At 38.0% G+C, this 10,387-nt stretch overlaps 1 long non-coding RNA gene across 1 annotated transcript; it reads left to right on the top strand.

The window, feature by feature from the left end:
- Positions 1-1,379: 1,379 nt before the first annotated feature.
- On the top strand, positions 1,380-9,859 carry LOC129440368 (uncharacterized). The gene is made up of 3 exons (XR_008643101.2): positions 1,380-1,505; positions 8,882-8,980; positions 9,046-9,859. It is a non-coding gene; the product is annotated as an uncharacterized lncRNA (long non-coding RNA).
- The last annotated feature ends 528 nt before the right edge of the window (positions 9,860-10,387 follow it).

Raw genomic sequence — 10,387 nt, 5'->3', positions numbered from 1 at the left:
TCCCAAGCATACCTCCAAATCCACTAGAGCATGGTTGCAGAAAAAAGGCTGGAACATTTTGAAGTGGCCATCGCAGTCACCAGACTTAAATCCGATTGAGAACCTCTGGTGGGACTTAAAGAAAGCAGTTGCATTGCGCAAGCCTAAGAATGTGACTGAACTGCAGGCTTTTGCCCATGATGAATGGGCGAAGATACCCGTAGATCGCTGCAAGACACTTGTGTCAAGCTATGCTTCACGTTTAAAAGCTGTTTTAACTGTAAAAGGATGTTGTACTAAGTACTAAGATTGAATGTCACTGGGGGGTTGAATAATTCTGAAAATGATGTGAGCACAGAAAAGACATTTGGGGTTATTTCATTATAAATGTTATGTTATATTTGTCTGACCTTCACATGCCTCTTTGATGTAATTGTAAGCAGGATGACTGAATGATCAAAATCAATGTCAAACAGGCCAAAAAAATCAATTTCATTTGGGGTTGAATAATTTTGAACACAACTGTATAAGGTAATCATCAAGTCTTATAAATGTTGCGTTTGATGACATCGTTTTATTTCATGATGTAAGCTTATATTTAATGTTCAAATTATTAGTCATAGATGTTACAGAATTAGTCCAAATTCGATGGTGTGTTAACAGAGCACAGAATTGAGTGTTCAAACTTACAATCTACAATGATTTTTCACATGTATTGACAGTACAAATCTTATTGTGAGGTTATGATGTAAAATTATGATAGACTGTACAGTACCAAACTCTAGTAGTAAAACTAAAAAGACATTTTTAAGATGTAAAATAAATCTTTGGTGTCCCAAGAGTACGTATGTGAAGTTTTAGCTGAAAATATCATATAGATAATTTATTATTGCGTGTTAGAGTTCCAACTTTATAGGTGTGAGCAAAAATAAGCCATTTTTGGGTGTTTCCTTTTAAAAGCAAATGATCTGGTCTCTGTACTAAATGGCAGTGCTGTGGTTAAGGGGCGGTATTATCCCCTTCTGACATCATAAGGGGAGCCAAATTTCAATGACCTACTTTTAACATGCTTGCAGAGAATGGTTTAACAAAATTGAGTTACTGTGTTGATCTTTTTTACATTTTCTAGGTTGACAGAAGCACTGTGGATCCAATTACAGCACTTAAACATGAAAAAGTCTGATTTGTGTGATATGTCCACTTTAAACGCCTTGAAAATTGAAACTTTAGTGTTTTTAATAATGTAATATTTCTAAATAATTATAATAATTCAATACTCATCATAATTTAGAGCTTCCTGTGTTTTAAAGAGATCATATAGTCCTTTATTTTATTGAATCTCACAGGTGTTATATATATTGATGACCACTAGGTGACAGCGTTATCTCATGTGTGACTGGGCCGTTTCAACAGGTAGAACCATGCGACGTGGTGCTGAGCAAAAACGAGCACAAATTTCGACGAAGTCCCAAAGATGATCGTTCCCAGCAGGATATTTCTCCACAGTCTTCAAGGAACATGTGCAGGTCCAGTCTTTAATATCTTTTAAAAGTCCAAATTTGTCCGACAGAGGTCTAAGTAGATGATAAATTGATAAGGCATAAAATGAGACAGAATAAGGGACAGATCTGTTATCCTCAGAAGAGACAGAATGCCTGAAAGGGACACACTGCAATTTGTGGCGATCTTAATTATACATCCAGTCTCCACTATATTTGACTCTCTTTGGAAGGAATGCTGCTAAATGTAGCTAATACACACCCATCTCCGTCCGTATGTGTGTGTGTGCGCGCGCGTGTGTCTGCGTGTAATAGATGAAAGTCATAACATTGCTGTTTTCATTTCTCAGTTTCAAACTGGACTTGATTACACGAGCCAAATGAAAAAGAAAGAATATCCCCCTGATTGCTGTTCGCTTTTTCTCATAAACAGGGAAGATTTTGTATTCAAACTGATCTTGCTTAGATAAACACCACCATATTCAGATTACGGGTGATGACCTTTACGGTGTTTTGTTCCATCATATCGCTAAACATTATAGCTGAAAATGGCACCAGTGACATCCAAACACGCTGCAGATGCACCATAGTCTCTGTTTCGGTGTCTGTCCGTCTGAATTTCTTCTCTAAAAACATGTCTGCTTTGTCTGACATTTACAGTGATGTTGACCTTTTATCTCCCCACACTCATCTCACAAACTCCCCCCCCCCACGTTTTTTCAGGAAACATATCCCATCTCATCACCATCATCATCATCCTCGTTTTTACTCTTGTTCTCTCTCTTTCTCTCTTTCACATGCACACACCCACATGTTCTTAGACTAAACTTTTATTGTTGCCATCCAAAGACACCCAATACATCATGCAAAACATTTATTTTTCAAATGTATAAATCTTTCTGATTTGTAATGGATATTGCTTTAAGTCCTGCTTTACGTTTTGTATCAGTGAATTTGGGCAGTTTAAGCCTTCATTACCAGCAGATCCTTTCAAGTACTATCAGATTGGATTAGGGACATCACTGTGATGTCGTTTCGGGTTTTGCCACAGTTTCTTTATAGGGTTTCAGTTGGGCTGGGGTGCTTAGACAGAGTGATCTGAGTTGCTGGTTCATATTGTTTGTCTGACGCTACATTGTAGATTCTTTTCGCATGGCATTTTCACAGTCACCAACACTTGTCACGTTGCTCTTGTCAGCACATTGTGATGTTGTTGGCACAGCCATGCTTTATGGCAGGAAAGTAATAACCTGGTGATGAACAGGATTTGGTTTTCACCAGAAATGACATTTGACATTTAGACAGAAGTGTTGTTCTCATAAGATCTTTCATGTTCTCTGTCAGATATATCTGTCATGGAGACCTCATTAATAGAGTAGTGCAGACATGAAGCAGAGGCATCTGAACTACACTCTTACAAATAGCTTCCTAAAATGATCTTTGTTCGGGTGTATGGTTCCATAAAGAACGATTTTGTTGCACAACTTTGTGGTGGGGAAAGGTTTTAAGATAACATACTGAGGTAAGAACGAAATGGTTCTTTCGAGCACCTTTGAAAATGATTCAATTGACTATCCTTCAAAAACAATGACCTCATAGTTTGATTGTGTGAGCAGCAGCTTATTTTTGATGTACAGTTAAGGGGATCGCACACCGGCCACGCAGCTCAGCGCCGCGCCGTTCTAAAAAAAATCAAACACATTGTTTTCTATGAGTATATACGCATACCGGCGCCGCCCAGCTGTGACTCAGGAAGTTGCTCTAATCCCTGTCGCGCCACACAGCGCCACTCACATAGTTTAACATTAAATAACATCATATTTGTCCCAAATCATTAACGACTAACATTGGCTGCTAACTTATATTTTGCATTTTGAATAAGACGCTATCTGACGAAGCTCGCGCAATTTAATGTGCACTTCCAGCGCTGAGCTGCGCGGCCGGTGTGCGATCCCCTTTAGGTTATAGGGATAAGCGCCCTCCAGCGGCTATACTCTTATTGCAGCCTGTGGTTATGTTTCAAGGTTGTTTGCCCAATGCGTCAAATTAGACACATTTAATTTCTGAACATTTAGGGGCGGTTTCCCGGACAGGGATTAGACTAGTCCTAGACTAAAATAATTGTAAGAGCTGTCCTAACTGAAACCAACTTGCACTGACATATCTTAAAATACATCAGTGCTCTTTGTTTTGCCTCAAAATGCACACCAGTAATGTTTTTAGTAAGACATATTTGTTAAAACTAGTTATATTTCCTAATTAAACTAAGGCCTAGTCCTGGTTTAAGATAATCTCTGTCCGGGAAACCACCCCTTATGGTTTTAAAGATATTTTGGAACATCTAACCCTACCCTAAACCCAACAACTTCTCAACAATATAAAACACAACACGCAAGTTAACATCCAGAAGTCGACAGCAGCATGTGCGCCGCAACTTCTTAATTTTTTTAATTACTGCGCAAATAGACTTAGGGGTGGTGTCCCGGCCAGGGATTAGTTTAAGCCAGGACTAGGCCTTATTTAAATTAGGAAATATAACTAGATTTAACAAACATACCTTACTAAAACCATTACTTGTGTGCACTTTGAGGCAAAACAAAGGGCACTGATGTATTTTAAGATATGTCACTGCAAGATGTTTTCAGTTTGGACAGCGCTTACATTTATTTTAGTCTAGGACTAGTCTAATCCCTGTCCGGGAAACCGCCCCATAAAGTGTCTAGTTTTTTTTGTGCCCACTCCCAATTTATTTATTGCATAAATTGACGAATAAACAAATAAACCTTGCACACTCAAGTCATAAGATCACTTTATATGAAGGACTGTTATGTGGGTGGCAGTGGCTCAGCGGTTCATGTGGGTTGTCCACAAATTGGAAGGTTGGTCGTTCAATCCCGGCGGTTCCACCTGACCAACTGTCGAGATGTCCTTGAGCAAGACACCTAACCCCAGCTGCTCCCGATGAGCTGGCTGGTGCCTTGCATGGCTGACTTGTGAATGTGAGGCAACATGTAAAGCACTTTGGATGGGCATGGGTCTGTTGAAATCGCTATACAACTACAGTCCATTTATTATCTGTAAAGTGCCTTAATAGTGTACTGTGTAATATAAATACAATTAAGCATGGCGGTTTAAATAGAAAATCATATTCCAATACATGTCATCATTGCAAAATGATACCTCAATATATCAAAAGTTTCACCTGCTGCCGTTTTTTTTGCCAGATAGCCATAGGTGTAATAGTAATTTGAAAGTTCCACTGTCTTAAATATATAATATATACTGTACATTTTGTATCTTTCCTAATCGTGTCTTTTCAAGTGAATAAACCATATAGTATGTTGTAGTGATGCACCGATGTATCGGCCACCGATATTTATCGGCCGATTTTTTATAAATTTGAAACCATCGGCATATCGGCAATAGCACGAGACAGGCCGATAACGATTGTTTATTAATTAACTGCATAAAGAAATCCATTATATGTAAAAAATGAGTTAATGTTGTTAATAAAATAAATGCTGAATAGCAAAAACCACCTTTGAAGGTTGTCATGCTGTCTTATTATATTTGTTTTAATTTGTGTCTCTCTTATTATGTTGGTCAGTTGAATGTTAATTAGATCCAATCCATGTTCAGTAAAAATAATTTGATGCAGAAATAAACTAGCTAATAGACCAACTGTATAGTATTGTATACAAGTGTTTAATATCGGCATCGGTATCGGCCAGAAGTTGTCTGTTTAAATCGGAATCGGTATCGGCCCAAAAAAATCCTATCGGTGCATCCCTAGTGTGTACACTGGCAGATATTCAGTTAAAAATGACAAGAATTAAAAGAAATGTTACCCTGCCTGTGAAAACCCACCTAAAGTCATTTTTTTTGTGATTTACTGTTTTCTACATAAAACCATCTGTGAAAATATAACCTTGATATCTTTAATATTGACTAAGTAAGGCCATGTCAAAGATTAAAATCTGTGATTACGTTTACATGCACCCTCATAATGCCATTATAATAAGATTTTGGAAATATTGTGATTACATTTCATCTCATGTAAACACAATACTTTGATCAAAATAATGTGATTAAGCTCATAAACGGAGCAAGTATAATCGTATTAAAACGTGACGTATGCTGATTTTAATCGCAATACTCTGCCATGTAAGCACTTTAATCGCATCTATACCACGCGTGCATGTGTTTTTGTCACGCACCTTAAGCGTGAATTTGTAGTAAACTTGAAATTAGGACGTTTTCCCTAAACTTGTCAACACAACTCATTATTTGTGTTGTGCATTGGGCTATGTGAATAACAAGCACAATTATTAGTGAATAATTAGAAAAAATGTAAACAGGAGTGACATCACATTATGGGTTTACATGTAAATCAATGACTGACATCAAACTTTGACTTCCTAATCTCATCATTAGATTATGATACTTTAGCCTGGATTTCACAGATAGGGTCACAAACCATTGCCTTTCACATTTCTTCATAATTGTTATTTGGTATTATGTGACAGTTCTGTCCGGTTAGGTCATATTTCCCATTGTCTCCCACTTTATTAAGGATTATATTTCATTGCTCAGTCCTTCTGTTCACCTTGATATCTCTCTCAGTTTCAATTTCAATGTGCTTTATTTGCATGACAAAAACTGTACATTTGTAATCTCTCTTTCTCTCTCTCTCATAAATTAAGTCAACACAGCTGATTTGCTTTCCTTTGTGTAGGACCACTCAGATTCAGTTAAAGGAGGACCACATCATTATTTCATTAGCCGTTACATTAAGGGGAAATAAAATTCCCAGCTTCTTTACTGCTCACATTGTTGAAATGGTCACCATACAATTTTACAAAACACCTCACTTTATAAACTAGTCAGTTATGAATGCTTTCCTTGTATCAAGCAGTCCTTTAAAAGGTTTTCGCTGTCTGGGTTGTGATTTTTGCCCAGTAATTAAGGAGCTGGGTTGGAAACACAAAGGTCACAAGTTTGATCCCAAGTATGGATAACACCATTGTGCTTTTGAGTAGCACACTTAACCCAGCGTCGCTACCCTAGCCTGTTCTTACAATTGATGTATTGTAAGTCACTTAAGATAGAAAGCAACTACTAAATGAAAAGTAATCAACTCCTCTTTTCAATCTCCCCATTAGGTTTTGTCCAGAAATTAATTTAGCCACAATTTCCTCCAATTGAATTACTTTTCTGCTTAGTATAATACCTGCTATTGTATATATTTTATTCTCTTTCCCTTTGATAATTTTTTGCCATTTGAGAGAATGAAATGTGAGTCACTGCTGACACGGCGAATCAATCCTCTTGAAATACAATAAAGGAGAGATACTAAAAATGGATGAAGAAAGCTTGAAAGCCTGATCCATGAAAATAATATAGCATAGCCATTGCAGTATCAGAAAACACACAATAAACATTAGTTATAAGTATTTTTAATGATGTGATGCTAATAATCAATGTTTGTCTTTATTAGGGCTGCAGGATATTGAAGAAATGCGATATGCAATAACTTGCTAAATAATGCAATATGCAATACAATAATGGTTTCATTTTGTAAAATCAATTTTGAGCTTAAAATAGGTTTTAAAACTAAATATGATATAACAAAATAAACGTTTTATATTCTGTCTGATAGTTGATCATCTTGCACACGTCGGAGCTAAAATTTTGATTATACACAACCTCTGGAGGTATTTAAAGTATTCAGTTATTGCAAACTTTTGCGATATGCACATTATATGGCACATACACTCACCTAAAGGATTATTAGGAACACCATACTAATACTGTGTTTGACACCCTTTCACCTTCAGAACTGCCTTAATTCTACGTGGCATTGATTTTACAAGGTGCTGAAAGCATTCTTTAAAAATGTTGGGCCATATTGAGAGGATAGCATCTTGCAGTTGATGGAGATTTGTGGGACGCACATCCAGGGCACGAAGCTCCCGTTCCACCACATCCCAAAGATGCTCTATTGGGTTGAGATCTGGTGACTGTGGGGGCCATTTTAGTACAGTGAACTCATTGTCATGTTCAAGAAACCAATTTGAAATGATTCAAGCTTTGTGACAAGGTGCATTATCCTGCTGGAAGTAGCCATCAGGATGGGTAGATGGTGGTCATAAAAGGATGGACATGGTCAGAAACAATGCTCAGGCAGGCCGTGGCATTTAAACGATGCTCAATTGGCACTAAGGGGCCTAAAGTGTGCCAATAAAACATCCCCCACACCATTACACCACCGCCACCAGCCTGCACAGTGGTAACAAGGCATGATGGATCCATGTTCTCATTCTGTTCACGACAAATTCTGACAATACCATCTGAATGTCTCAACAGAAATCGAGACTCATCAGACCAGGCAACGTTTTTCCGGTCTTCCGGTGGTGAGCTTGTGCAAATTGTAGCCTCTTTTTCCTATCTGAGTGGAGATGAGTGGTACCCGGTGGGGACTTCTGCTGTTGTAGCCCATCCGCCTCAAGGTTGTGCGTGTTGTGGCTTCACAAATGCTTTGCTGCATACCTCAGTTGTAACGAGTGGTTATTTCAGTCAAAGTTGCTCTTCTATCAGCTTGAATCAGTCGGCCCATTTTCCTCTGACCTCTAGCATCAACAAGGCATTTTTGCCCACAGGACTGCCACATACTGGATGTTTTTCCCTTTTCAGACCATTCTTTGTAAACCCTAGAAATGGTTGTGCGTGAAAATCCCAGTAACTGAGCAGATTGTGAAATACTAAGACCGGCCCGTCTGGCACCAACAACCATGCCACGCTCAAAATTGCTTAAATCACCTTTCTTTCCCATTCTGGCATTCAGTTTGGAGTTCAGGAGATTGTCTTGACCAGGACCACACCCCTAAATGCATTAAAAAACTGCCATGTGATTGATTGATTAGATAATTGCATCAATGAGAAATCGAACAGGTGTTCCTAATAATCCTTTAGGTGAGTCATTATACATTAGTAATATTCACACAATTGTTTCAATTAACCTCTTCAAAATAGTAATTCAGGATACATTTTTATTATGGATCTATTTAAAAAAATAAACAGCAAAGAAGTCAAATATTCTTTTAAAAATGTCTATTAAAAAGGGTGTTTAATAAGCTATTGGAGGAGACAGAAATGACTTATTCTCATGATGAATGTGGTAAAACAACTTATAATATGTTTAAAAATCTTTTTGAAAATAATTCAGATTGCACTTGAGTAATTGTTTTTATATGCAGAACATGTTTCGTTGTAATGTATGTTTCAAATGTATGAAACCCACATGAAACGAATGATTACGTCAATTCTAAGAACTTGGAAATCCTTTGTCCTTTCAACAGATAAATTGTAAAATGTGTCTCTTTTTCTCTCTGTCTCTTTCTCAGACATTACCACGGGGCCATTCGCATCCTCTTTCGCTTTCCATGTGCAATTTAGGGTGGATGGATGCTGTCGGTAAACACGGTGAGGCGGTGACCCAGCAGGTAATACCATGGTTTGCAAATTGGCTGTTTTATGATAAGTACTTCAATGGCTGCATAATTTATAGAGTAAAATTTGTGGTGTGGTTAAAATCTGCACGGCACAATGCAGCGGACACATCACTCCGGAGGTCAGGCTCATTCAGGGCTTGCTAAAGAGCCATAAAGATGCTCTCAGTTGCAGCTGTCCATGCAAACACCTATAACATCTTGTTGAAATGCAGTGAAAGTTGCATGAAGTCTCACCCTTCATCTGCGATATAATGAATTCCAAGAATTCTGCAGCTGAAGAGATGTTTCCTCCAGGCAACCAAACCTTTTGACCTGAGCCGTCTGCAGGCCATCTGTAGAGATAGAAAACGGCTGTTGAGGAGACTGGAGGATTTCACTTATGAGAGATTGATGCTCCTGCAGTCGCTCAAAATTCGGTGTCAGTCTTGTCAGGAATGTGCACATTTTGAGTGTTAACCTGTCAGATTTCTGCTGTCTTCATCGTGGGTTCATCTCGAAGTGGAAGGCTTTATACACTTCAGCAATTATCTGATGCTTACCTTTAAACTTCATTTGGAAAAAAGTCAAAAATAAGAATTATGCCTTTCTGCACAGTATTGGCTGCCTAAAAGGTTATTTAAAAGTTCACATACTTTTAGCACATGCGGTTGTAATTTTTTGCTGTCATATCCTTCAGCAATGAAGTGATGTTGTTCGCTGGAAATGTTAAGAGCCTCATTACAGTGTCCATGATGTCTTTTACTTTCTTACTCAGTTTGGCACACAACACAGTGATCTATCAATAATGCACGGAAATGCCATTAGTACAGGAAATGGCAGTTAATGGCTGTCGGCCGGCGTAACAGATGCTTGTGTTGTCCATTCACAGAGTTCTATCAATAACAGATATGTCATTTCCAAGTTTAAATGGTTTTATTGCTTTACTATACTAACCTAAATATTTAGTTTAACTAAAAATGAAAGCGTGCCATTATTTACTCATCACGTCTTTTGAAACCTGCATGACTTTCTTCGTAAAAAGATTTGGCTTCCTCTTAAATTTGTATTCAAATTCAGTTTTAATTAATTAATTTATTTATTACAGCGCTTTGGGTCGGGTCAGCTTACTATTGGGAGCTTTTCCATTGGGTGCAGTACGTAGTACCCGATAATTTTTTTAGTACCACCTCGGTTGGGCTTCCAAGCGATCCAGCTGACACCAAACGTGACGCGAAAACACCGTAGATCACCAATTGGTCTGAGAGAATTGTCACTACAAGCGTCATCACTATAATGTAAAGATTAGCTTTACCTTAGTGCTAGCTTGCACTGTCTCGAGTAAACCTGTTGTCATCTGTGCTTTGCTGTAAGTTCCCAAACTCCCTTTAAGCGATGAAAAACATCCACAGGTTGAGAACC

Source organism: Misgurnus anguillicaudatus, chromosome 22 (assembly GCF_027580225.2).
Source record: "Misgurnus anguillicaudatus chromosome 22, ASM2758022v2, whole genome shotgun sequence".
Lineage (NCBI taxonomy): Eukaryota > Metazoa > Chordata > Actinopteri > Cypriniformes > Cobitidae > Misgurnus > Misgurnus anguillicaudatus.
The sequence above is the reverse complement of the archived record's forward strand: the minus strand, read 5'-3'. Positions and strand labels throughout refer to the sequence as shown.